This window comes from Megascapheus bottae, chromosome X, assembly GCF_031878675.1.
Source record: "Megascapheus bottae isolate mThoBot1 chromosome X, mThoBot2.hap1, whole genome shotgun sequence".
NCBI lineage: Eukaryota > Metazoa > Chordata > Mammalia > Rodentia > Geomyidae > Megascapheus > Megascapheus bottae.
Window position 1 is genome coordinate 57,311,271 of NC_143547.1, and position 27,888 is coordinate 57,339,158.

Below are 27,888 nucleotides of genomic sequence, written 5' to 3' on the forward strand. Positions count from 1 at the left end.
TACATGCAGTTCTTTTTGTTTTCTTTACTTTCTTATGCAGTCTTGCTATATAGACAAGACTAACCTTGAGTGAGTGAACCTTCTCGTTCAACATGCCAGTTGAGATTTATAGGCTTTTTCCACCACACCTTTCTTTTACATGCAGATTTAAGAAATAAATCAATTACAGTCATGAGGTTAGAATTATGTAATCAAGATACAAAACATTATATTACCACAAATAACTCTCTTGTTTTATCATAGCTCTATCAATCCTCTTCTCACAGTCCTTCACTCAGATCAAACAATATTTTTTTCTCTATTTCTGTATTCTATTTTCCATTTCTATCTTTTATTTCCATATTCTATTCTTCTAAAACATTGTTTTATCAAGACTCTTCTACCCCTTAAGAAAGAGGCACTGTCTCAGGCATTATGCTAATGAGAAATGATGGTATTTCCCTGGCTGTCTATTGTCAGTTAAATCTCTACTGATCCTACCAAAAAATGATGTAGTTTGGTTTATTTTCTTGGTGATACTATAACTGGCAAAATTACTCTACCAATTCAGTCCTCTATGCTTGGTTTAGTGTGCAAGAAATGCCAGTGAGAGGTAGTCATGATGAAATAAATAATGGAGGTTTAAGAACTCCTACACCAGGCTGGGAGTTTGGCCTAGTGGCTGGGAGTTTGGCCCAGTGGTTAAAGTGCTTGCCTAGCATGCATGAAAACCCGGGTTCGATTCCTTGGTACCACGTACATAGAAAAAAGCCGGAAGTGGTGCTGAGGCTCAAGTAGTAGAGCTTTAGCCTTGAGAAGTCCAAGGACAGTGCTCAGGCCCTGAGCTCAAGCCCAGGACTGGCAAAAAAAAAGAGCTCCTACACCAGTGTACTTCTAACACTCAGACCCTCAACAAGTTTATCTTTTTCTTACTACCTCTCAGAGTTCTACCTTGGTAGTTTCTTCTTTTTGAGGGGGTGATATATAGTTGTACATGGAATAGAGAACAGATAAAGGGAAGTTCATCTATTTTGTATTTACTAGAAATCCTACAATTTTTTCAGTTCTCAGAGTTTTACAGCACAACAAAATATAACTTGGTTGAAAACATGAAATTTTGAATGGTTAAATGGACTACATTGAAATATAATTTTTAATCTCAATTATACATTCACCTGTCCCTTCCTATTAGACCCACTCTCTGAGGTAAGATGTATTTCAGCTTCCTGGTGTTCATTTGGTTAAATTGTGAATACTTCAGACGTTATACACCATAGAATCTTGCTTCTGTGTATACCATACTTCAGCCAGTTTGGTCATATTAGTATACAAATGAATCTGTGTTTACATATAATTTTATATTTTATGTCAAACATGCACATATGAGGTAAAACATGGTAAAGAAAATCTAAAACATCATAACTTTTAAGATAATTACTTCCACAAAGGCTTAAACTCAATCATCAGGATTTGGTAAAGCATATAACTCCTAGTTTTTTACTAAAGTTACTGTAGGGAATACCTAAATGAGTCTAATGAACCCTCTTTTATCAAACTTGTAAGAACTGTGTAGTATTTTATACAATAAGTAATACAAAAGATACTATTTTTCCTCATTCCTCAGGTGGAAAATTATCAGGTACAATCTTCTCAGTTCCACAGAAGGTCTCAATCTGATGATATGTTTGCCACCAGCAATCATTGATATGATTGCTTACTAGTTGTTACCTTATTTAGACCTAAATTTTACTACAATTTTTCAGTGTGTAGTAAAATCTGAGAAGAGCATATAATCTAGGAAACAACACATGCCTAAAATGTTAATCCATGTGTAGATTATCTAGTGTGTTTATGTTAAGCCCTGCCAGAAAACCACATAAAGAAAAATCAAGGTTTATTGTCAGCAAAAGAGACCAGCAAGGCCACTTCTTGCAAAATGAGAAGACGTCCCAGTCATTGTCTGGGGTGAGGTTTATAACCTAAAATAGTTAGAGGGTGGGACACTGGTGTGGACTTGTGAACCAGAGACTTAATCAGAGTAGGCTAGGATTATGACAGTTGCCAAAATAGCCTGCAGCTACCCAGACTGATGATCATTTTAAGGGAATCTTGTTACTTCATATGGTAATGACTGCCCCAATGTAATACCAAGGCAAAGGGGCAATTGGGGGGAGGCTGATTATTTACTGACAACACTAAATGGACCTATTTAGTGCCTGCCCCAAATGCACCTTAGGATGAACTCTCTGGGAAAGGTGCCTGCCAGGTCCTAAGAAGAGAACATAGGCTATGTGAAAGGAGCCTATTGAACAAGCACTTTATTTAATAAGATATTGATTGTTATACTTACCCATGGGATTTCTGAACTGTACATTGCCTAGAAGATTTTGAGGTTTTTTTTACATATCAATAACCAGAGTATAAAAATTTAGTGATCTAGGGAGAACAAAATATTTTTAAAAAATATGTTCATTTGATTTTGGTGGGATTATAGAACTAGATACTGAATTTTAAGCATACTAGATTACTATGATGATTAAATTTAAGCATTCATAACTTGATGATAAGATATCCAGGTACTAATTTTATGTCACTATATGTAGCAAGAAATCTTGAGATTTAGTTTCCCAAATATGATCATCTATTATCTGTTCTAGTTCTCATTCAATTGTTTTTTTTATTGGTGCTAATCTACATTGAACAATTCAAACCTTTCATCTTTGTTTATCTCTGTCTCCTTCCTTCTTTCCTCCCTCCCTCCCCCATCCTCCCTCCCTTTGCTCCTTTTTTCATTCCTTCCTTCCATCCTAAAATTGTTCTTATCTAGCATATGTTCTTATGCCCTTCCCTCCCTTCTTCTCCTCTCACATTTATTTCTATATCTTTCTCTCCTTTCTCCATCCATCCATTCAATCGTTTATTCTTCCATCCATTGTAATAGCTCTGTCTCTGCTTAAAACCTCAATGCATATATGATTGCAGTGCTCTGAAAAGGCAAAAGCTGATTCATTATTTCAACCATAAGATGTCAGAAAACTAATATCAAATACAGCTGAGATTGTTTTATCTTATATTTCGTGATTGTATGCTTCTTGGTCTATATCCATGTAAGAAATTTTAGCCTGAGAATTGCTTTGCTTTTATAGATTTGAGGGGACAAGGTTATTGAAGAGAAATCTTTTGACCTCATTATCTGATGATCTTGGAGGATGTTGCCACAGATAAAAGGAAAATTCTAATTGTATGTTTTCAAATTAACTTAACTTAGTGTACTGAAATAGGCCAATCTCATTTATCATTGAAATATATTGAAAGAAGACATTTTATTCCAGAAGAGTTGAAAAGTTGTGCGAAAATAGTGTTCAAAGCATTCAAAATTGTAAATGTGGTACTCACTAAGAGCTAGATCTCTTGGTCTTTTGGTAAATTTACAACACAGGGATTAAAGAACCGCAATTCTTAGTTCTGAAAATCAATTATATGTGGTATTGTAGTTATGAGTTGAAAGGCAAATGGAAAATCATTTTTAGAAATATGAATATATCTGATCAAAAACTTCATTATGAGACTAAATGTCAAGTATTAGGACTCCAGGTGAGTTTTTAAATGCATTTTTATGTTTGCTGGCATAGAGAGTAGCTTGTCTTACCAATTATTTCTCCTTACCCTTTACTTTGAAATTTTCCAGTGAGCCTCCATAACTAAGGGTAAGAGCAAAATGAAATTTAAAAAGAGCGTGTTCTTTGTATGTTTTATAAATAAGCTGGGCTGAGTTTCGTTGGGGCATAGCTATTTTATCTTAAGATCTCAGTGAAAAAATTCCTTTTAAGACAATTCTTAGGATATTATCACTTTTTGGTAATGTGTTGAATCTATAACCCTTATGCTTTGCTATACTCAGAATGAGATAAACAATCCATCCATAAAAGACACACTTCATCAAATAAAATGAAAATAGTACAGACAGATATAGAAACTGTCGGAGTTTTTAGTCCTTTGTCCCTCCCAACCTGCAAGAGGGATAGAGAAAATAGGCCCCAACCAAGACGAAGCCGAGAAAGGAAAGGGCCATCTGGCCGCCAGCATCCAGCCCTCCCTCACCGGAGGGAGGACAATCAGACGTGCCAGGGAGACTTGTCAAGGCAAGAACTCATTTATTGCGGAAGTACATTTGGCTAATATAGCATGCAGGAGCCAATCAGCACAAAGGTGGGCAGGGCCAGGAGAGGTACTCTCATTGAGGACCATTCAGCTAACATCAGCATAAAGGTGGGCAGGGTCAGGGGAGGATGCAACCACAGCCATGCCTTCCAACCGGGCAGCAGGCACCATCTCAGCCAGGTGCACTCCCAAGCCATTTCCCTGATGTGATGTGCCCCACATCTCCCCTTTCCTTGTTTTATTAAGAAGATGCTTGCCTTACAAGAAAGTGTGCCTGTCTTAGGTTGTCCCCCTCTAAGGATCTTATCCATCACTGACTACCACTCTAGCTCTTCAGGCAATTCACCTGTAGTGTTGGCAGACCCAAATGGAGATTTTAAACAGGGGGGGATGGCCAACATCAGTAAAGGAAACCCTTCTCTATACCTGCACATCCTGGTAAGGGCCAGGGTCAACCTCATAGGGTTCCCAGTCTGCCATCTCATAGCACAGCATATTGTTGCCAGACCACCATTAGCTGAACAACTTTAATCTGATCCTGATCTCTAAGAAACTGAAGGAGCTTATTGATCACACAAGGTCTGAATGTGAATACAAAAACCACTGTAATCAAGGGGCCCGACCACCAAGGGGAGAAGGTAAGGGAGCCAACCATTTAGTCCAGTCCATAGATAGTTTGCATCAAGTTCATTTTGGAGGCATTTGAGAACCTCCTACAGCCTTTTTAAGCAGACCAAAGCCTCGACAATTTTGGAGGACTACTTCAGCCAGGGAATCAATTGAGATTGTAGGTCCAAACTAGTGTCTTTGTGGGCGGCATGAATAATGATGCCCAGGATGAGGAGAAGGAAGGCGACTGATGAATCCAACCACAGCTTAGCAGAGCATCCGGTATGGTCTCCTCATTCCTGTGAACAAGAGGGAGAAGGAAAATCATACCTCAAGAGGGGTTGCTCTTGGGTTATTATTTTTTAGTTTGCTCACAATATTTTAAATCTCTAGCCGGTACCCAAATTGGGTTTGGTTCTCTCACTGGGAAGACACATCTAAATCCTCACCCCACACTAATGAGGGGATCAAGGACTCTCCATGATCCAGAAAGAGCATCTCTCCAACGGACTTCAACCTTTAAATAAGGTGTCTGATTAGACCAATGTCTCTGAAAGGCAGTCAGAGGTTGATCCTTGGAAAAATTTAAAATATTTAGTGTAAGCATGGCTGTCATCAATTGATCATGGGGGTTGCCTCCACCTTTTTGTTTTATTAGTTGATTTTTTAATATTCCAAGTCTGAAAAAATTTAAGTGTTTATAGGGACCAGGGGGAATCTTTGATGCATCTCTCTCCAATTTAAGTGAGTCCGTTTATGTGGCAGGGATCTGACTTTAATCATTAGGGGGCAAGTTTAAGAAATACTAATCATATCACCCACTTTACCATCAGATTTCCAGTGTCAGTCTGCAAAGTAGAAGGACAAAGACAGTCCACTCAGTCCATCTGACCGGCCTTTGTGCCAGCTTATCTTATCCAGAGTTGCACCTTTGCCAGTTCACCTCTCACCCCCAAAGATGGTCCAACAGGAATATCTTACGTTCTCTCGGTCCTTTCTCCTGGCATTTGATTACCTAAACAGTTTTAGGAGACAGGAAGGCAAAGCTTCTGACACTGATAAACAAATTTCCATTTAAATTTTGATACTTATCTCCAAACTTTAACTCAAGGAAATAAATTCCAAATTCCCTAATTCCTCTGGACTAAACAGGATACAATTTTTACAAGGTAAACAGTTTTATGCATTACAATACCAGATTTTTTAATGCAGATTTTAGAATCAGAAAATTCCTATTAACCAGTTTCTCTTTAAAATAATGCAATAATCCTTTGAAACATTGGAAAATATTCAAACCTAATATTTTTCTTGAAATTTAGACTTAGATTTACCCAATTGCCTTTGTGTTTCAATTATGAATTTATCCATTGTTTTGGATGCTTTCAATTTAACCTTGAACATGTTCACTCACACCCATTCACACACCCATTCATACTCAAAGATCTTAAATCCCACAAAATTAATATTGGCCGTACATTTTAAAAAGGATTCGCGTACACACACCCACACAAACCGCAAGGATCAATATTTAGGATGGGTATCAATTTTACCATAATACTTTTTGCAGATGAAAGTTGGGTGGGAGTCTTAAACATAGGAGAACTAAGACTGAAGTCTGCGTCCTGCCACCAACTGTCTCCAGACTGTCACTTCAGCAGATTGTTAGGAAAAAGGAAACTGGACTAATCCTGCAGCTTCTTTGTCTGGCCTCGGTTCACCTCAACTGCAGCCGAGTTGGAGGGGCCATACCAGGCCCTAGACCTACCCCAGCTGTGGCCAAAATGTTTACTTTCCAGAAATAATTAAATAGATACCCAAGGAAAAACAAGAAGAAGAAAGAGAAGCAGAGACTTTTAAGAAACTCCTAAACTTCTTACGGCATGCCTGGCCTTAAACTACCAGAGTGACAGAAAAACCAAGGGTCCCTGAACTAAGGGGGCGCCTCCCCTACAGAAAATTCCATTCCCTGGTAGCTGGCCAGCGGAGGCCATCATAACCTACTCTCAAACAGAACCAGACATTGACTTATAACAATCGGATACATTTAACACAAAAACATGAACATTCTCACCAACAAGTTTTGTCGGTGAGACTCTCAGTCATGCCCTGTTACTGATAAGAAATCCAGAAGGGGATCAAGGCATCCTTTGCCACCCAGACCTTAGAGAGCTTGCTGTGTCCAGCTTTTTGGCCCACAGTGCAGTTTTCAGACAGACATACAGGGTGGTCAGCCAACTTTTACTTACCTACAGAGGCCTTTGCTTTAAACCTGGGCATCTTTTCCAAAAAAGGTTGTTATAAGGGGGACAGTAAAGGAAAACCACTGTTTAGAGAAAAAAGCAATCCTTTATCTCAATAGCATAAATACACAAATTATTAGGAATTGATGAAAGACTTTGGAGCCCTGGTTAGATGTCCCCCATGGGCATACTGCAGGGAGATCATGAAAAAAACCTGTATTTGAAACTTGTATTTGCATGATCCTTATGATAACAAATATGGGGAGTTCTGAAGTTGATCCTGTAGTAGCTCCAATTGTTTTTCCCGCCAATAGGCCACTGCTCCACTCACAGGGGGCCATGCAATTAGACTGTGGCCACTAAAATTGGGGAAGCAGCTCTATGCCAATTTTTTTTTCATAACTAATGCAGTTATCCTCTCTCCCTAGAGCTTATAGGGCAGGTCCTCTTTAAGAACAGTGGCTGAATGGCTCTGGCTAGGACAGGGGGCGGGCCATTTGCTAAGTTGCTTCTAGGCCAGCTATGCCCAGAAGCTGCCACAGTTTCTAGGAACTGGGAACTTAAGGCCTGAGAGGACATAGTAGTTCCTCAGGGACAGGTTATATTAGGTGGAGTTAGGCCTTTTGTCTGGCCTGAAAGAGGTCCCTGTGGGGGATCAGGTTCATCCATCCCCTAGGGCAATCTCTTTTGAAGTGGCCTTGCTGGCCACACCCATAACAAACTCCTCTTCCAGCCCCATTGAAAGAGGTATGGGCAGTAGAAAGCACCTAGGCAAGTGAAGCCATTTGGGCTTGTAGGGCTGCAACCAGCATCTGTGATTGGTGGGCTTGAGTGCCTACATCCTTAGTGGCAACTATCCACCTCCCCATAGATCTTTTCTTCATTCCTGCACAGGCCAGTTTGTGGTCTGCAGTCATCCCCTCCCAGACCATAAACTGATCTTGGAGGGGCCCCAAGGAGAACTTTCTTTGGAGACACCGTTCTACTCTTTCTATAAAGGTGGCAAGGTCCTCGGTAGACTTCTGAGTAATTTTTGGAGGCTCTGAGGATCCTTCTTCCAATTTTTTCCATGCAGCCACTCCCAAAGCCTCCACCTGTTCTTGGTAGGGGGCAGGTATAGCAGCCTGCTGGAGGCCTGTGGAAAAGTGATCACTGGATTCTGATAGCATCCCATAAGTCACAGGGACCAGGGGATTAACAGCCTAGTTACTCTCAGCCTTGGCATGGCACTCCTCATTAAATAAGGCACACCATGTTAGGTACAGGGAGCCAGGGAGCACAGCCTTGGTTAAACTTTTCCAGTCTTGGGTGGTGCACTGCTGGTAAGCCAGGCCTTGGAGGATAGTTTTGGCCCAGGGCAAATTAGGTCCATCCTCGGAGACTGCTTTCCAAGGCTCCTTTAAATCTTGGGGCTCACAGGGATACCCTAGGGCTGGTCTATTGCCCCCAGGGTTAGCATTTACCGGGAAAGCCAAGCATGTTGGGGAGGAGTAAAATGGCAGCTTAACCTCCTCTTCCAGTTTAACACGAGGTGGTGAAGAGTTTTTGGGGGATGAGGGATAGTAAAATGGCGGAGGTGGCTCCGCACCCCAATTGCCTGCCGCAAATTCCAGGGCAGGAGCACTTGGTGTAGGGCTCAGGGGCCTGACCCCAGGATCAAAGGGGACTAAAATCCTTCCTCAGGGGAAGGCTTTAAACCCTTCCTCTCGTGATCAGTGGAAGGGCTAACTCACCAGGACCCTGAGCACTTCTCAGTAAAGGTTTCCCCAGCTGGGTCGCCCTTTGAGGCTGCCTTGGGGGCATCTCCACTGTCCCTACATGTCTCCTTAACTGAGCCAGGATAAAAGTAGGCCTTGAGGGCAGATAGAGTCGGGTAGACCCTAAGGGGAGGGTCCTCTCCCAAGTTAATCTCCCTCCGTCCTCTGTGCTCTATGCGGTCCCAGTGGCCCAATTGAAAAGCTTGGCCTCCAGTAACCAGAAAGTGGCACATGTAAGGCCTCCCAGACCTTCTCAGACTGGAGATCTGAAATCTCCAAACCTCTGCTTTTAAATCTAGATGCTTTGAGCGCCAGGTCTTCATTCTTGGTGTGAGATTGCCCCATCTTCTCAGGGAGAGTCTCTCGTAACCCGCTTGGCTCGACTCACCGACAGTTCTGCTTCTGATGAGCGTTCTTTTCGTGCCCCACGTTGGGCGCCAGAATGTCCGGGTTTTTAGTCCTTCGTCCCTCCCAACCTGCAAGAGGGATAGAGAGAACATGCCCCAACAAAGATGAGGCCGAGAAAGGAAAGGGCCAGCTGGATACCAGCACCCAGCCCTCCCTCACCGGAGGGAGGACAATCAGATGTGCCAGGGAGACTTGTCAAGGCAAGAACTCATTTATTGGGGAAGTACATTTGGCTAAAATAGCATGCAGGAGCCAATCAGCACAAAGGTGGGCAGGTCCAGGCGAGATACTCTCATTGAGGACCATTCAGCTAACATCAGCATAAAGGTGGGCAGGGCCAGGGAGGATGCAACCACAGCCACACCTTCCAACCGTTTGGCAGGCACCATCACAGCCAGGTGCAGTCCCAAGTCATTTCCCTTATGTGACGTGCCCCACAGAAACAGTTTCCTATGAAGCTGTGCATTAATTAGCCACAATCCATTGATAGATATTTGTCTTAGAGAAAATTGAGACAGAATGGATACATAGTTTTAATAATATGCTAAATGTTGTAAAATGTATTATATATGTTATTTCAAGTATGTTTTATATCCATGATGCAATTTAAGTTTTAGGAATGTGTTGTATCAATTGTTTCAGTTTTCCAAACATGTTTTTTAAATATATAGATATATACATATATAAGATATAGAATTATTTAACCATCAAATAATCACATATTAACCATTTACTAAGTCCTTGTATTTAAAAGTCATGCTTAATATTTTAAGAACAATATTATTTAGATTTATTTGACAAACAAAAATTCTTTCTTATAGCATAGGTTACTATATTTATGATAAGAGATGATCACTACTCTTCATCCACCAAAAGTCAAATAAGCAGCACTAGCACAACATAAAATATTTATGATTGATAAAACCAAGAAAGACATTTTTTCATTTATTTTTCAATATTAATTTTATGGCCATTTGTTAGTAACTATGCTATGTGATGTGGACAGAGATATAAACAATGCAAAGATCCTGTCTTCAAGAATTCTCAGACCCACAATGAGAACTGGAATCTTTTTTTTTTCACTGTTATGAATCATTTCACAGAAAGAAATGTTGTGTCAGGAGCTTGGTCCATGCAAACTGAATTAATGAAGCTAACTTATAACTTGAAATTCGATGATTACAGAAGCATATTTAATTTTCATCACAATGACAATTTTCTCCCTTCAATTATCCTAATTGTAATGTATGAAAAATTTAAGTCTGCCATAATAATTATATTCCTGCTTAAAACAAAATAAGAATAACTTGGAAGTGGAAATGATAGGTACACAAACAGTAACTATAATTTAGTATAACCAAAATAAAATTCTCAGTATATGACTTGCACTACTAAAAGGAATCATAGATTATTAAAGCATAAAAAGCCTATCATTCTACTAAGAAATTCACTCACTATGGATACTAAAATGATCTAAAGGGCCAGGAGGTTGGCTTAGTGGTTAAAGTGCTTGCCTAGCATGCATGAAGACCCGGGTTCAATTCCTTGGTACCACATACATAGAAAAAAGCCAGAAGTGGTGCTGAGGCTCAAGTGGTAGAGCTCTATCCTTGAGAAAGTCCAAGGACAGTGCTCAGGCCCTGAGGTCAAGCCCAGGACTGGCAAAAATAAATAAATAAATAAATAAATAAAATGATCTAAAGAAATCTAAAATTGGAAAGAAATGTTAAGAATTGTGGAGATGTTGTTTATTTACTCCCATTTTTTGAATAAACTAAGAATGCTTTTTCATTCACAAAAATGGGAGAAAATTCACATATCCCTGACCACAAGGAACCAGTTCCACTGGGGAGGAAAAAGGAGAACTTAAAATTTTGAAACTATTTCTGGGAAAGGGAAACTAGGCTTTTGGTTAATTGACAAGTGCTCCTCTGGGAATCCATATTTGTTGGGATGTGTTACGTTTTATGTACATGTACACGGACCAGAATCCACGGTGTTTATATGGGTCAGAAATGAAGGTTTGTAAAAACCTAAAAACATAAAATAAAAATGATACTTTGAAAACAAATATAACGTGAACTTCAAGTTTAAATGGCTACAGAATGTTTTTGGATTTGTTACAGTCAAGTGATTATACATTGTTGGTGACCTTGTAGAAAGGGTGTTCTGAGTGAGAGTTGAAGAGATCTATGAGGAAGAAATTTTGCCTAAGGAAATAAAAATATTTATTATCTGGCTGGTTATTTTCTGATTCTATTGTGTAAACATTTATGGCTGACTGTTTATGTACTGTTTCTGAATATTATACTTGTATTTGCAACATTATTATTTTTAGGCACAGATGTTTTTATTTCTCTTTATTCACATATGGGTAATGTCGAAGCCTGTGTATAATTTCCAAAATAAAATTTTTCACTAACTTCCATAGTGGAATTTTGACTAGGTAAAATATTCTCCTTGATATTTTATCTTTATATTATCTGAGTATTTCTATTATTTTTCTGGATGGCCTTTCATTTTTACTATGACAAACTTTAAGAAAATAGTGGTCTACCTTGTCATGAACACATTTTAAAATATCAATAAAACAGATAACCTTTTCACAGTCAATTTTAGAATAAATACAAATATTTTCATCTTTTCCCTTGAAATATTTAATTTTACCTGTATTTAATCTATTAGCAACTTCTTTGCTTTTCATTTTTATGTATTAATAATCTTATTCCTTATCTTTTCTTCTCATTACATTGCATTCTTTGAAACTTACTTTAGTAGAGGTTGTGCTGCCTCATTTATATGGAATATCATCACTGAAAGACAATTTTCAGAGTTTTCAATTTATTTGAAAGCTATTTTGCCCAGTATTGCAAGAAATCATTTGATTTCCCCCCTCAGAGTTCACTTTTGGAGTTGAGATCTCAGCCTTAATAAGTTAGTGAGAGAGGTGGTAAAAGAACAAATAATCAAATGTTTAGGAGTAAATACTGAAAAACCTATGTTAAAACTCAACTTCTGGTAATAAAATAAAGATTTTTTTTTCATTTGTTTGTTTTTGGCCTTCCAGCAAAAAAAGTGTTACGCTGTGTCATGAAGAGGAAAAACATAATCTTATTCTTAGTCTTATTATGCTGCATCTATTTGAGCCCATAATTATGTATTTAAGAGTTCATCTTTGCAAGGCACTCTATCTCAGAAAATGCATACAAATGAATTTCAAAACTGACAACATCCATTTCCGACTTTATCTTCCAGTTGATTTCAAAATTCAGCTACTACCTAAAGACCATCATGCACCTACTATTCTTTAAAACTCCTTCATTATTTCTGTATGCCTATCCCAGATACACTCAAAATACCAGTAACTATTAACTCCAAAATATACTCTGTTTCAACAGACTTCTTTCTTAAGACCAATATCTATGAAGTTCACAAAATATTAAAAATATCCTCACATGAAGCACTTTTATAAATGCAGGTAGCTTTGTTTTCATCTTCTGTGCTTGGAATATTTGTGGGGGGAAAAAAATCAAACTTCTTCCCCTTAGGCTACTTTCCCTGGGACAACTAATCTAATTTCTTACTGCTTTTCTATTCTTTCATACTTTTCCTTACTGCAAAGTTTAGAGATTGCAAAGAAAAGTATTTTTATGCTGCTGATTACAGATAGATTTAGTGAGGCTGTTACACTGTCTCAATTCTCATCTTATTCCTCTTTGCCTCCACATCAAAAGATGAGGCAAAGGAATGCTCTGGCTGAAAATCCTCTTTAGTTTATCCAACTGCTACATTATTTACCACTTTGGTTTCTGTATAAAATCTTTTGATAGAAATGAAAGCCCCAGCAAAAACAAGTGATTACTTTTTTTTCTGCTTTTCTTTTGAGGTTTTTTTTTTAGTGCAAATGATCACTGGGTAAGAGATAAACATGAGGGTTATTTTGGGAAAATCATCTTTTGAAGAAAAATACAAAGTGTATTAAGAATCCCATTCAGTCGGGTTTGTTGTTACATAGATCCAAGAATACTGTAGATCATATAGTGACTGGACTTAGTCAAAATGTTATACACGAGAGTTAGATTATTTCCTTCAGCAACATGAATTAGTAATTCATGTTGCACATTCTAAATCTTTGTGGTGTAAGACATCAAAAATTTTAAGTGTAACATTAATTTATCATTCAAAGACTTTATTTTTTCCAGGAGGGATTTATTAGTACTCTTTGTTACTGTTAACTATAAGTTAGCTGTGTTAGTTATTGTTAAGGAAGTCCAGGTTGCAGTATGAAAATGGGATTTTTGAGACACATTTTGTTTTCTTTTTTAATATTCTTATAAATTTAATCTCAGTGATTTTATGTGGAAATGTAAATTGAACAGTAAAGAGCACATGAATAATTCATGTTTCTAAAAAATATTGGTGAAAAAATAGATAGATTCTTAGGCCTATATCTTATGACTATATTCGATGCAGTTTATGCCTTTCTCATTTATCAGTTTGCTGTGGGTCTGTTCAAGGGTCAATTGTCAAAAATTATCTACCATTATCTTAAAATATTTCTTCACATTATACTCCATTCTTTTCTTATACTGAGAACAGTGAAAGTTCCACAAATTTAACATTTCTTTTCCAAAACCAGTTTTAATCTGTAATAAGAATTTATAAACAAATATTTATATTTCCCTCATCCATGTTGTGGGAAAATAGGGTTTGTGTTCTCTAATGCCTCTCATTTTGTCCTGTAGAAGCAAGTTCCTCTAGTGCTCAATGGAAACATTGATTACTCACCTTAAATTATATTTTTCTTTACTTATTTACTGACTTGATTACTGGTGATGAATCCAATGATGATAAAACACTGCAAGATTTAGGTGTTAACCATTAGGTATTGACCATTGTGGCCAAAAAGAAGTGGATAATGATAGATGAATTACTCATATGTTTCTTACACATTATTAATAGTTCATGTAAGATGAAGAAAATTAATGACTATTGGAATTAACAGGGAAGACTTTAAAAATCTTAGAAAGAAAACATTAAATGAAATGTACCAAATGGACTAAAAAGAAATACCTTATATAGAACAAGATAATAAGCATTTGTTCATATTTTCCTACAAAGAGTTACACTAGATTCTTGGAAGATAATAAAGGTTCAGGGAAGGTCTAACTGAGCTCTTGCCAAGATAATAGTTTTAGCATTCTAGCAGAAAGTTTATAGCTAACGAGTGACACCAAGAAAGCTTTAGTTGCATTCACAGAGATCTCCATCAGAGAGGAAAAAGTCAGGAAGCCTGCGTAAGAAGAGAGTTTTGAGCCCACACCAGTGACTGTGGCAACAACAGTTGTAGAGGCCGAGGAAGCAGCAGTGGCAGCTGCCTCATGGCAGAGCAACTGTGTTATGAAAAAGGTACTGGAGCCTGAGTTCTCAGCACAACACTTAACTGCAGTACAGACCAAGTGACTATGGGTGGAAATCATCATACTGCCAGCTACAGGAGCTGAAAACCAAAGTTAAGTGCGAGTACCTCGCTAAAGCAATTCTCACTCTTTCACACAGCATAGCATTAGAAAGGTAGCTACTCCCCCACCAGCTAAGAGCAGTGCTATCTTGGACACTGGCCAAGACCCTGCAGACCAACTAGCAGAAAATTGGAGCCTGAGAAGTGGTGTTGGCAATACCATTTCTCTTTTTTTATGAGGGGAGAGGAGTTATGTGGCTTGACCTTGACCCTGAGCTCTTCAGCTCAAGGTTACCACCCTACCCTTGAGCCAAGCCCCACTTCCCATTTTCTGGGGTTAATTGGAGATCAGAGTCTCAGGTCCTTTTGTGTCTGGGCTGGCTTTGAACCTTGACCCTCAGATCTCAGCCTCCTGAGTAGCTAGTATTACAGGCACGAGCGCCGCTCCGCTAGCACTATTTCTCAAAAAGGCAAAGGGATCTGACTAGTGTCAACTTAGCCAGACAAATGGCTCCCTGCCACGGAGGGACCAATTCTACCTTGGATGGAGCGGCTTTCCTCTCCAGGTAAACAAGGCCAGAGGCAACCCCACCCCTAGATCACTGTCAGCTGAATTGGCAAAAAAACAATAATAGCTCCAGGCTCGATCAGAGTGAGTTCTGAGGTCACTATTGACTCCAGATATAATACAATTCCATTCACACTGAAGTTACCATAAACAGCCAACTTTCTCCTGTAGGACAAATAAAGCTCATCACCCTGCCAGTAAATTAGCCTGGGTGGAAAGTCACAAAGATCCCAAGTCTGTAAGGGGGAACATTTTCACATTTTCTACCCACTCAAGCAAACTGATTGGGAAAACCAACTAAGCCAAAGGAAAAGGAATTGTCACAGGAAAAAAGAAACTTCATAAAGAGACTGGATGCTGAATTCAGTGGAGACACAAGTTTCCCCCTAAAAAACTGAAGAATATTTTTTCTAATCACAATTTTTAAAATTTTACTACTTTTTAAATTGTTTTCATTTTTATTTGTTCATTTTTTGCCATTTTCTCCATTCTTCTTTTAACTGTTTTCTTTTCATTGTGTATCTGTTCACTCCTAGAAACAGAGCTAGAGCAATTAGCACACGTCCTTCTTCATTGTGTACATACATGTTTCAGATTATATTTTTATTGACTCAGTCCCCTGTTTTTTATGCTTATGGTTTTTAATCTTATTATTTCTTCTTTAAGTACATGATTGTGAGGGCGTTTTTTTAATTACTGATCTCATATTTTTTTTGTTTTCTTTCATATATACTTTTTTATTTTTTAATTTTTTTATTTTCTTTTGGCAGTAATTGGGCATGAAATCTGTGCATGAGTGCTCTCCCTAAGCTCTTCAGCTTAAGACTACTACCCTACTCCTAGAGTCATAGCCCTACTATAGGTTTTCTAGTGCTTATTTGGAGATAAGAGCCTCAAGGACTTTAGTTCAGGCTGTTTCTGAACCATAATTCTCACATCTCAGTCTCCTGACTAGCTAGGATTACAGGCCTGAGCCACTATGCCCGGCAATATTTTTTTAAATTTTTTATTTATTTATTTTCCCATTCTCTCAGTTTAGGTCACAGTTATCTTCACTCGATTCCTTTCCTTCCCAACATTACTCTTCTCTTATTTCCCCCTCATGCCTTTTATAATACCATTCTATGTCTGGTCCTATGCTCCTTCTTTGATTTCCATAGTCCATGGATGTAGAGTTGATTATTGTTGACCCAGACTATATATGTATTTTTTAAATTATACAGTGCATAGACAAAATAGACCTAACAAAAGTCTGCAGATAATTCTACCCAGAGTGTATGTTTGTTTTTCCCAGCAGCACATGGAACATTTTCTAAAGTAGACCACATTTTAGGCCATGAAGCAAACCTGTGCAAATTCAAAAACACTGAAATTATTTCCTGCATTCTCTCAGATCACTACAGCATAAAATTGGAACTTAACACCAATCTCCACAAATAAAAATCCTGTAACTCATGGAGGTTGAACAAAACATTGTTGAATTACCGGTGGGTCACTGAGGAGATCAGAACAGAAATTCAACATTTTATGGTATTCAATAAAAAGGACCTCAAAAAATATCAGCTCCTTGGCACACAGCAAAGGCAGTACACAGAGGAAAATGTATAGCTCTGAGTGCCAACATTAACAAGTTGGAGACAACTCAAACAAACAATTTCATGGTGCTCCTTAAGCTCTTGGAAAAAGAACAACAAACCAATCCAAAATCCAGAAGAAGGAGCAAATTATTAAAATAAAAGCAGAATTAAATGAATTAGAGTCCAAAAAAATCAGAGAACGAATCAACAAAACGAAGAGTTGTTTCTTTGAAAAAAATTATGAATTGACAGACCCTTAGCATATCTTACCAAAAAAACCGAGGGAGCACATCCAAATAAAATCTTGGACAAAAATGGAACTATCACAACAGAAATTACCAAGAACTAGAGCATCAGAATGGAATACTTTTCAAGCCTTTATGCCAGCAAATTTAAGAATCTAAAAGAGATGAATGAATTTCTAGCCAATATTAACATACACGAACTGAACCAAAAAGACATAAATCAACTGAACAGACATAGTTCACGCAATGAAACAGAAATGGCAATAAGAGACCTCCCATCAGAGAAAAGCCCAGGGACTGATGGATTCACAATTGAATTCTATAAGACCTTCAAAGCAGAGCTCACACCAATACTCCTCAAACTCCAATGAAATTGAAAGCAAAGGCACTTCGCCAAACTCATTATATGAAGCCAGCATAACTTTCATCAATAAACCAGACAGAGGCTCATCAAAGAAAGAGAACTATAGACCCATTTATTTGATGAACATTGATACAAAACTTCTAATCAAACTACTGGCCAATCACCTTCAACAACTCATCAAAAAAATCAAACACTATTATCAAACAGGATTCATCACAGTGAATCAAACTGGATCAATATAAACATGTAAATTAATATAATTCATCACATCAACAGGAGCAAAGACAAGAATCACATGATTAAATAGATGCAAAAAAAAGCATTTGACAAGATCCAGATCCAGCACCCCTTTATGCTAAAAGCTCTGGAGAAACTAGGAATCCATGGAACATTCCTCAGTATAATAAAGGCTGTGTATGACAAACCTACTGCTAGCATTATACGTAATGGCAAAAAGTTCAAGCCATTTCCACTAAAATCAAACAAGACAAGAATGCCCACGGCTGCATTCTTCCTTAATATAGTATTAGAATTCCTAGCCATAACAATAAGGCAAGAAGCAAGCACAAAGGATGATACAAATAGTGAAAGAGGAAGTGAAACTTTCCCTGTATGCAGATGAAATGATTCTGTATTTAAAGAATCCTGTAGACTCCACTCCTAAGTGGCTTGTGCTGATTTGAAACTTTGGCAAAATAGCAGGGTATATAATTTACCCTCAAAAAACAACTGCTTTTGGGCTGGGAGTTTGGCCTAGTGGTAGAGTGCTTGCCTCTCATGCACCAAGACCTGGGTTCAATTCCTCAGTACCACATACATAGAGAAAACGTAGAAGTGGTGCTGTGGCTCAAATAGTAGAGTGTTACCCTTGAAGAAATCCCAAGGACAGTGCTTAGGCCCTGAGTTCAAAGCCCAGAACTGGCAAAAAATACAACAAAACAAAACATAAAGACTGTTTTCCTGTATGGCAACAACAAGTAGAGTGAGGCAGAAATCAGGAAAGCAACTCCTTTGGCAATAGCCTCAAAGTAAATAATATACATAAGAATTAACTTTTCTAAGGATGTAAAGGATTTTTATGATGAAAACTTTAAAAACCTGAAAAAGACAATTAAACAGAATTGAGGAAGTGGAAAAACTTCCCATGCTCCTGAATTGGAAAGATTAACATTATGAAAGTGGAAAAATTGCCAAGGGCTATCTACAAATCCAATGCAATATCATTCTTCCCAATGTCATCTTTTAAGAAAACAGAGGAAACAATCCAATAATTCATATGGAATAATAAAAGACCTCTTTTAGCAAAAACAATCCTTAGCAGAAAGAACAGCGTTGGAGAAACATCAATACCAAACTTCCAACTTTGTCACAGAGCTATAGTAACAAAAACAGCTTGGTACTGGCATAAGAACAGGCCTCAGGACCAATGGAATAGAAGTGAAGTCCCAGAAATCAACCTACAGACCTATGGCCACCTAAACTTTGATATGGGAGCCAAAAAATAGGATGGAAGAAAGAGAGACTCTTCAACAAGGTGTGCAGGCAGAACTGGTTAACCACCTGTGTTGACAACCAAATTGGATCCTTATACATCACCCTGAACCAGAATTAATTCCAAATGGATCAAAGAACTTGAGGTAAAAGCAGATACTTTGAAAACTTTACAAGAAGGAATTGGAGATACACTAGGTGTCCTTGGCACAGATCCGAAATTTTCTTAATAAAGACCCAGAAACACAACAAATTAGAGAAAGTTTGGAGCAAGGGGAATACATTAAACTCCAGAGCTTCTGTATGGCAAAGGACATAGCTAGCAAGTTCAATAGAAAGCCAACAGAGAGGAAGAATATCTTCATTAGCCATACAACAGACAAAGGGCTCATATCAAAAAATATATCAACACATCAAAAAATTGAATCTCTCAAAAGCAAACTGTTCAAAGAAACAACCATCTCATTAAAAGGTGGGCATGATTGCCTCAACAGACACAGAAAAAGCATTTGACAAGATCCATCACCCCTTTATGCTAAAAGCTCTGGAGAAACTAGGAATCCATGGACCATTCCTCAGTATAATAAAGGCTGATTATGACAAACCCAAAGCTAGCATCATACTTAATGGCAAAAAGCTAAACCCATTCCCTCTAAAATCAGGAACGAGACAAGGATGCCCACTCTTTCCACTCCTCTTTAACATAGTATTAGAATTCCTAGCCAGAGCAATAAGGCAAGAAGCAAGTATAAAGTGGATCCAAATAGGAAAAGGTTTTTTTAATGCATTAAATTACTGCATCTTATAATGTGTCAAGTGACAGTATGTGATAATTTCAGTCAAATTATATAATTTCCATTTCTTAGTATGAAGAATAAAGTTAGTATTGATGAGGGAAGAAAAGAGTTGTACTCATTAACTTATGTACGTTAATGTAAATCCTTTGTACATACCACCGTTACAATAAAAACAAACAAATAAATGAAATACAGAAAAACAGAATTTACAAAGTTAATTTGCAAAATTATATTTTATTTTGTTTGGATATAAAGTATGTTGTTAAAGTTTATAAGTGAAGGAGACAGCCTTAAAAAGGAACACAGAAAAACCATACAAATAATTGTGATATTGTAAGTCGTAATGTCTCAATAGTTCCCCATGAACACAGTAAGGGTCTGGACAATGACAAACACTAGGGCTGGCAACCAATATTTTTTCTTGGAATTATGAGTTGCCTTTAAACTAAGCTCCATGGTTGATGGTTGCTTTGGGCCACTATCCAATTCAAGCAAATGCAGCTGCATCTTTGCAAACTATATTCCCAGAAAGTATTCATAAACTCTTACCAGCTAAGCCTAGATGTAGTCACACACTAGTAATCTAATTATTTTTCCAAAAATAAAGATGCTCTCTTTCTGTGGGCTGCCTATTTACCTTGCTAGCTATGTCATTTGCCATACAGAAACTCTTCAGTTTGATGTAATCCTCATCATCCAGTCTTCCTTTGCTTTGTTGTGATTGTGGATCTTTACTTCAAAGTTTCAGTCAGTCCATAGGGGCCCCAGAATTTCCCCTACCTAGCATCTGGCTTTACATTTCGGTCTTGTATTTGTATTTTATTGTAGTGGGTACATTACTTTTTGAACATTGATACCCCTTCCCACATTTTTCTCCCATTTTACCTATCCCCACCCCCTCCCATTTATCTTGTTTTACCCTTACCTTCCCTTTTTCAAGTATACAAACATATATACAATAGACCAGGTACCAAAGTCCCATACAGTAACAAAAATATTTGATTTTATACTCTTTCTTTACTTGCTAGCTTTACCTGGCAATGTTTCTATTCATATAACTTACTTAGATAATAAGAATATCAATAATTTAATTAGATAAATTAATATGAATTTCACTCCAGTGATCTACACCATTTAAAAAAATTATTGTTGTGGTAATGTATGGAGGGGTTACAGTTACATTCTACACCTTTTTCTAAGATAATTCCTCATTTGGTTTTAGCTTTTTCTCAGATGATTGGGGACAAGGTTCTTTAGATGCCTGGAGATTCTTTAGTTTGATTGAGAGAATATGGATCATATCCTTAATCTCTTCAATGATTCTTTTGTGTGACTGAACATTTTGATTTTGTAATGTTCCCAAAAATTAAGTAAAGGATTATAGAGACACATACTCAGCAATCTTCTATGTCATTCTTCTCATAGATTTTTCTTACTGTTACCGTATTGGCCACCTCAAGAAAGTATTTTCAAAATTCTACTATGTTGGTTCAATTTGGTTCAATAGTTCTTTCCCTCAATACTTCAATTTTCTTTCTTACACTATGATAAGCAGTTAGAGGAAAGCAGGGATACTCAGCACTTTACTCAGAAATCTTCTTAACTGTATACATCCTTCTTATCACTTACAAGACCTACTGTCAACTTAACTGTATGATGTAATTACTAATCATTTTGCTACTATGTAATAATTATGTAAAAATAAAATACCCCACTTAAATATGTGTCCTTTGCCTATTTTGAGTTAAATTTTGAGAGCAACTGCATAAATCTATAGATGGAGAAATAGTCACAAAAATCTATTATTTTGAAAAAGAAAATTCAAATACATTATATGCAAGTAGGTGACTTTTACAATCTGATATCTGCCTTATAAAATGAGAAGGGATTTAAACTCTACTAACTATATCAGGTAAAGATTGCCACAGGTAGCTTTTATCTAGGAAACTGTGTGTATTAAAACAACACTAACTCACACTGTAGTCACCCTCATTTTACCCAAAAAGTCTAATACCCTTTTCCTTGGTTTGTTTGGAATAAGTTTCATTATCTAATCCTTGTTTGAATGTCCTACTTTTCATAAAGCTTACATTTCTCCTTTTTAGCAACATGATTGCCTCATAAATCTATTGTCATTTAATTTCATGGATTAAAATGTAAAATCTCAAATTGGTATGAATACATTTATTTATGTTTTACTTATTCTGTCTGATAATAAGTAATAATTGTACATGTTCACTGAGAATGATGCTGTGTTTCATTTCATTGTATATTGTATACAAATCAAATCAGGATTATCAGCATTACCATCTCTATTATTGCTTATTGCTTTACAGCTGGAGATCTCAAGGTCCTCTTTTCTAGTTTATTTTTAATAAAATGTAGCAGTGTTTATTGTTAGAAATCCGAATCCTGGAGGCGGCAGAAGATGGCAGTGGTTCAGTTTGACTCTTTCTGAGCTCTCGTGAAGATACCACTTTTGGAGGTGATCCTAAGTAAACTTTAGTGAAACAGAGATCTCAGTCACAGAAGAAAAAGGCAGAAATCCAGTACAAAGAGGACAGCAGGGACCAGTTACAGCCACTCGGAGTGGCCGCGGAGACAAAGCGGCTCTTCTGAATCTGAGCAGCAGTGCTTCTTGGCGCAAAAACTCAACAGAGAAACCTTAGAATTCAACAACTATATAGACCAACTAGATCTAACAGACATCTGCAGATTATTCCACCCAGCACCAACACAATATATGTTTTTTTCAGCAGCACAAGGAACATTTTCCAAAATAGACCACATTTTAGGCCATAAAACAAACCTGGATAGATTCAGAAACACTGAAATTATTCCCTGCACTCTCTCAGACCACAAGGGCATCAAATTGGAACTGAACACCAGTCTCCACCAACAAAAATCCTGTAACTCATGGAGATTGAAAAACACATTGTTGAATCACCAATGGGTCATTGAAGAGATCACAACAGAAATCCAACAGTTTATGAAATTTAACAAAAAGGACCACACAAAATACCAGCTCCTTTGGGACACGGCAAAGGCAGTACTCAGAGGAAAATTTATAGCTCTGAGTGCCTACAATAACAAATTGGAAAAATTGCAAACCAACAATTCAATGTGTCACCTTAAGCTCCTGGAAAGAGAGCAACAAACCAACCCTAATCCCAGTAGAAGGAAACAAATTATTAAAATCAAAGCAGAATTAAATGAATTGGAATAAAAAAAACTATAGAAAGAATCAACAAAACAAGGAGTTGGTTCTGTGAAAGAATTAACAAAATTGACAAACCCTTAGCAAATCTTACCAAAAAAAGAAGGGAGCATACTGAAATAACCAAAATCACAGACGAAAATGGTTATACCCCAACAGAAATTACCAAGATCCAGAGTATCATGAGGGAATACTTCTCAAACCTTTACACCAACAAATTTGAGAATCTAGAAGAAATGGATGAATTCCCAGCCAATATTAACATATTCACACCGAACCAAGAAGAACTAACCCAACTAAACAGGCCTATTTCAAGCACTGAAATAGAGATGGCAATAAGAGACTTTCCAACTAAGAAAAGCCCAGAGCCAGATGGATACACAGCTCAATTCTGTAAGGTCTTCAAAGCAGAGCTCACACCAATATTCCTCAAGCTCTTCAACGAAATTGAAAATGAAGGTTCTCTACCAAACTCATTAAAAATATCCCTCTTTGCAGATGACTTGATTCTGTATTTAAAGAATCCTATAGAATCTAAATCCAAGCTCCTTGAGCTGATTCAAAACTTTGGAAGGGTAGCAGGCTATAAAATTAACCCTCAAAAATCAACTGCCTTCCTCTATGCCAACAGTGAGAGGAATGAGACAACAATCAGGAAAGCAACTCCTTTTGCAATAGCCTCAAAGAAAATAAAGTACCTAGGAATTACCTTAACTAAGAATGTAAAGGAATTTTTTGATGAAAAGTTTAAAACCCTGAAAAAGGAAATTAAAGCAGAACTGAGGAAATGGAAAAACCTTCCATGCTCCTGGATTGGAAGAATCAACACTGTGAAAATGACAATCTTGCCAAGGGCTATCTACAAATTCAACGCAATACCTATCAATATCCCAATGGAATTTTATAAAGAAATAGAAGAGGCAATTCAAAATTTCATATGGAATAATAAAAGATCCCATATAGCAAAAACACTTCTTAGCAGAAAGAACAGCACAGGAGGAATTTCCATACCAAACTTTAGACTCTATTACAGAGCTATAATTATCAAAACAGGTTGATACTGGCACAAGAACAGACCTGAAGCCCAATGGAATAGAACTGAGGACCCAGATATTAAACCACAGACCTATGGCCACCTAATCTTTGACAAGGGATCCAAAAAAATAGAATGGAATAAAGATAGCCTCTTCAACAAGTGGTGCTGGCAGAACTGATTAAGCACCTGCAGAAAACTAAAGTTGGATCCTTCTTTGTCACCCCACACTAGAATTAACTCCAAATGGATCAAAGACCTGGAGGTAAAAGCTGACACACCGAAAACTTTACAAGAAGGAATAGGAAATACATTAGGCCTCCTTGGCACAGGTCGAAACTTTCTTAATAAGGACTAAGAATCACAACAAATTAGAGAAAGTCTGGATAATTGGGATTGCATTAAACTGTAGAGCTTTTGTATGACAAAGGAAATAGCTAGCAAATTAATTAGGAACCCTACAGTGTGGGAGAAGATCTTCACCAACCATACAACGGACAAAGGCCTCATATCTAAAATATATCAACAGCTCAAAAAACTGAATCAATCCAAAACCAATCTCCAAAGTAACAACCATCCCATTAAAAAATGCGCCAAAGACTTAAAGAGAGTCTTCTCTGAAGAACAATGAAAAATGACCTATAGACACATGAAGAAATGCTCAACATCTCTGGTCATAAAAGAAATGCAAATCAAAACAACTCCAAGATACAACCTCACTCCAGTTCAAATGGTTAGGATAAATAAAACTAATAACAACAGATGCTGAAGAGGATGTGTCCAGGGGGATCACTACTACACTGTTGGTGGGAGTGCAAACTCGTTCAACCACTATGGAAAGTAGTATGACAGTTCCTCAGAAGACTAAACATAGAGCTCACCTATGACCCAGCTATTCCACTACTTGGCATTTACCCAATCATCCAGAAACAAGAACATTCTAAATCTACCAGCACACCAATGTTCATTGCAGCAATATTTACCATAGCAAAGATATGGAATCAACCTAGATGTCCCTCAATTGATGAGTGGATCAACAAGATGTGGTATTTGTACACAATGGATTTTTATTCTGCCGTCAGAAAGAATGACATCACTCCATTTGTTAGGAAATGGAAAAATTTAGAAAAAATTGTATTAAGTGAGGTAAGCCAGATTCAAAGGATCTTAGGCTCAATGGTTTCCCTTATTGGTCATAATCAGTAGAAACCTTGGGCTCTCCAAGCAGAGATTTGCAATAGAGCAAAACCTTGATACACAAGGCCATATAGTATGACACTAAATGAAAGGATCTCTAGGATATGGAAACATAAGCCATATAATGAATGACTGTTGTCCTTAAGGTACTATATTATCTCTCATCTCTTTTGCTGTCCCTTGGTTATCTCATATTGTTATAGTATCTCACTTTGTTACCTGATATATCGAATATATTTATATTTGGTTATTTGAAATTGGATAGGGAAGGGGGAAAACAAGATCAGTGGTGGGGGTGGGGGGGAGAGAATTGGAGACCAAGACATGTGAAAGGTATCAATGTATGTGAGTTAATGCACCTTCTATCTAGAAAATATCATGTAACCCTTCTATTAATTTCAATAAAAAATATATGAAAAAAAATAAAGATACACTTCAAGCTGGGTGCCCTGGCTCATGCCTGTAGTCCTAGCTACTCAGGATGCTGAGATGTGAGGATCAAGATTTAGAGCCGGCCCTCGCACAACAGGACCTGAGAATCTTTTCTCCAATTAACCTCTAGAAAATAGGAAGTGGGTCTGAGCTCAAGGGTATGGTGCTAGCCTTGAACTGAAGAGCTCAGGGACAACGCCCATACCGAGCTCAAGCCCCATGACCCACAAATAAAAAAAAACGCACTTCAAGCTAGGACCAGTGGCTCGATCCTGTAATCCTAGCTACTCAGCAGGCTGAGATCTGAGGATCGAGGTTCAAAGCCATCCCTGGCACAAAAGAGTAAGAGACTCATAGCCAATTAATCCCTCGAAAATGCTAAGTGGGGCTGTGGCTCCAGATGTAGGGTAGTAATCTTGAGTTAAAGAGCTCAGGGAAAGCACCCAGGTCCAGAGTTCAAGCTCCATGACCCACAAAAAAATACACTTTGAAATATTTTAATTACCATGGAGTACACCATGGTATCATTTGGTATATTTATATATTACAGAATGACTAAATTAATGTAAGTTAGGCATAATCTAAATTAGGTTTTGTGACAAGACACAGGAAAATGAGTGTATTCACAATTTTGAATTATATAATATATTAATATTTTCATTCTACAGAGGAATAAGTTTTGGTTATATTAATATTTTCATTCTACAGAGGAATATGTTTTGATGTATTTAAAAATGCATCTGGGTTAGATACTTTGATCAAATAATAGAGTTCCTGCCTAACAATTATGGTTCTCTAAGTTCAATAAATAATATTGCCCAAAATAATAATTTTGTCTCTGAATACAACTTTTTCACTTCTCTTTCAAATTATTTTTATTTAAATATCAAACTTACAAATGTATATTGTTTCATGTAAATATAGAGTATTTCTTATAAAGATTTATTTTACCCTTAATCTGATACTAAATGAGGTTTTGTGTCATCTGCTTTAGAGTAATTGTTATAATGCTTAAGCTTAAATTCTGTCAGCCTTCATACCTATAAGTAAGTTTCCTTCCTATTTAGATGTAACTTTCCCTTTCTATAATTTGTAAGTTATTCTATTTTGTATTTGTATTTGTAAACTTAGTTGAGTTTTACCACTTAAACAAACAGGTTTACATTGATTTTTTTATCCTACCAGAATGAAAAAAAAAAGACAGCTATAGGTTGCCTGCAATCCTTATCAAGTGTAACAGTGCTGGAAGAATATGAAGTCCAAATTTCAAATTTTATCACACCACCATACTAATGAAAACAGCCTGGCATTATTACAAATTAGGCCTGAGGACAAATATAATGGAGCAGGAGACACAGAAAAGAACCCATAGAGCAATACCAGGCTAATGTCTGTTAAGGAAAGGAGGCAAAACATAGCCTGGCCAGCCTCTTGAATAAATGGTACTGACAAAACTGGATATCCACATGTAGAAAATTTAAATTAGATCCTCATATATTACCTTGTAGCAGCATCAATTCAAAATGGATTAAAAAAGAAACAAAACAAAACAATGCAATACCGAAATCATGAAACCATTACAGGTAAAGCTCCTGGACAAAGGTTGAACTTTTCTAATTCCAGATAAATTGGATTGAATTAAACTTAAAATCTTCTGCATGGCAACGGGCATAACTAACGAGATAAATAGAAAGCACAAAGAATGGGAGAAGATTTTTACCAGTTCTACATGAGACAATGGCATAATATTTGGCACATCTGAGAAAAAAAATGAATTCTTAAATTACCAACACTGCAACTAACACATGGGTAAATGGCTAATGGACTTCTCAGAAATATTCACCATGAAGACATGTTGAATATTTCTTGCTGAGAGAAATACAAATCTCCAAAACAATGAGTTTCAAATTCACCCCAATTAGATTGCCTATAACAAGAATGCCATTGCACCTTTAGTAAGGAAAAGCAAAGTTTCCCCAAAACAAACAAGCAAACAAATACATCAAACTTCCCTATGAATCATCAATGCCAATCCTGACATTTTATCCAATAGAATACAAACAGGGTTAGAGTGATCATCCCATATACCTCTCAGTGGACCAATGAATCAAGAAAATATGATACATATATATATATATACACACACACAATGAAATTTATTCATCTATTTTTATTATATTTAAGATGTTGCATGAAGAAGGTACAATGTAACTCATTTGTGGTAGATTATATGTACCTATAAACCTATAACAAAATCAGTTGGACAGTATGCAAGTAATTACAAATATATTAACCTGAGTGACTCTGGAGAATTCAAACATTATAATCTTTTAGAAAGATTAACTTAAAATC

At 37.1% G+C, this 27,888-nt stretch overlaps 1 long non-coding RNA gene across 1 annotated transcript in view; it reads right to left on the minus strand.

Moving 5' to 3' along the window:
• Nucleotides 1-5,702: 5,702 nt before the first annotated feature.
• Nucleotides 5,703-27,888, minus strand: part of LOC150041143 (uncharacterized) — a 32,897-nt gene continuing 10,711 nt past the window's right edge. The window contains exons 2-3 of the long non-coding RNA XR_016533858.1: nucleotides 9,135-9,222; nucleotides 5,703-5,764 (exon numbers count right to left, since the gene is read on the minus strand). This is a non-coding gene — a long non-coding RNA (uncharacterized LOC150041143). The remainder of the gene's footprint in view (nucleotides 5,765-9,134; nucleotides 9,223-27,888) is intronic.